Below are 2,004 nucleotides of genomic sequence, written 5' to 3'. Positions count from 1 at the left end.
GTTTGGAGCAAATGGAAGGTAGTGACTTTATGAGAAATCAAGTTACTATTAAACAAATACAAACAAATGAAAAAATAGAAGACAATGTGAAATATCTCATTGGAAAAACCACTGACCTGAAAAATAGATTCAGAAGAGATAATTTTAAAATTATTGGAATACCTAAAATCCATTATCACAAAAAGAACCTAGAAATCATCTTTCAAGAAGTTCTCACTTTGTTGTCGGTGCATGATGGCTGTGCAGATCTCCAAGAAGAGGAAATTTGTTGCTGATGGCATCTTCAAAGCTGAGCTGAATGAGTTTCTCAACAGGGAGCTGGCTGAGGATGGCTATTCTGGGGTGGAGTTTCAAGTTACCCCAACCAGGACAGAAATCATCATCTTGGCCACCAGGACTCAAAATGTCCTTGGGGATTTGTGAAATGATAGCAGTAGTTCAGAAGAGGTTTGGCTTCCCCAAAGGCAGTATAGAGCTGTATGCTGAGAAGGTGGCCACCAGAGGTCTCTGTGCTATTGCCCAGGCTGAGTCCTTGTGTTACAAGCTCCTGGGAGGCTTTGCTGTTCATAGGGCCTGCTATGGTGTCCTCCCCTTCATTATGGAGAGTGGAGCAAAGGGATTTGAAGTAGGGGTGTCTGGTAAGCTCAGAGGCCAGAGGGCCAAGTCCATGAAGTTTGTGGATCCACAGTGGAGACCCTGTCAGCTACTACATTGATGCAGCTGTGCATCAATCCTCCTCAGACAGGGTGTATTGGGTATTAAAGTCAAAATCATGATGCCTTGGGACCCAAGTGGCAAGATTGGCCCTAAGAAGCCCCTGCCTGACCATGTGAACATTGTAGAGCCCAAGGATGAGATTCTTCCTACCACCCCCATCTCAGAGCAGAAGAGTGGGAAGGCAGAGCAACCAGCTATGCCCCAGCCAGTGCCCACTGCCTAATAGGACTCTGTGACACCTGGAATGGTGTGCCTGAAGCTCTTCTGTAAAGATCTTTAATAAAATCTTTTGTAAAACAACAAACAAAAAAGAAGTTCTCAAGGAAAATTGCCCTGATATTCTAGAACCAGAGGGCAAAATGGAAATTGAAAGAGTTCACTGGTCACCTTTTGAAAAAGATCCCAAAAAGAAAATTCCTGGGAATATCACAGCAAAATTCCAGAGTTCCCAAGTCAGGGAGAAAATATTATAAGAAGCCAGGAATAAACAATTTGAGTACTGTGGAAATACAATCAGGTTAACACAACATCTAGCAACTTCTACATTAAGGAATCAAAGGTCTTGTAATATGATATTCCCGAGGTCATAGGAGCTAAGATTAAAACCCAGAATCACCTACCCAGCAAAGCTGAGTATAATGTTTCAGGGGAAAATATGGTCATTCAGGGGAGGCCAGGTGGCTCAGTGAGTAAGAGCACCAGCCCCAGAGTCAGGATGACCTGGGATCGAATCCCGGGCCCGGGCACTCAGCACCACACCCAGAAATAACTGGCTGTGTAACCTTGAGCAAGTTACTTAACCCCAATTGCTTAAGAAAAAAAAAAAGAAAGAAAATGTGGTCATTCAATGAAATAAAGGACTTTGAATATATATATATATATATATATATTGCCATTTGGAGGGCAATGGAGTTAAGTAACTTGCCCAAGGTTACATAGCTAGTTTTTTTTGTGTGGGTGTTAAGTGTCTGAGGTTTGAACCGAACTCGAGTTCTCCTGATTCTGGGGCTGGTGCTTTACTCACTGCACCACCTAGCAGCCCCATTTTCAAGCATTCTTGATGAAAAAACCAGAGCTGAATAGAAAATTTGACTTTCAAATACTAGAAGCAAGAGAAGTGTGAGAAGGTAAACAGGAAAAAGAAATCATACGGAACTTATTAAAGTTGAACTATTTACATTCCTACATGGAAAAATTATTATTATTCTTTTTTATTTTTTTTATTAATTTGTTTGTTTCCTTTTAGTTTACAGGATTCAATTCCACAATTCCTTGAGTTTCACATTT

The 2,004-nt window shown here is 41.2% G+C and overlaps 1 pseudogene; it reads left to right on the top strand.

The window, feature by feature from the left end:
• The first annotated feature begins 217 nt into the window (after positions 1-217).
• Positions 218-1,031, top strand: LOC138148157 (small ribosomal subunit protein uS3-like; annotated as a pseudogene).
• The last annotated feature ends 973 nt before the right edge of the window (positions 1,032-2,004 follow it).

The sequence above is a fragment of the Petaurus breviceps genome, unplaced genomic scaffold (assembly GCF_028583685.1).
Source record: "Petaurus breviceps papuanus isolate PSGF00001 unplaced genomic scaffold, PetGlider_PUasm1.0 90822, whole genome shotgun sequence".
In the NCBI taxonomy this organism is placed as follows: Eukaryota; Metazoa; Chordata; class Mammalia; order Diprotodontia; family Petauridae; genus Petaurus; species Petaurus breviceps.
Note: the sequence above shows the minus strand (reverse complement) of the source record. Positions and strands in the feature narration are given on the sequence as shown.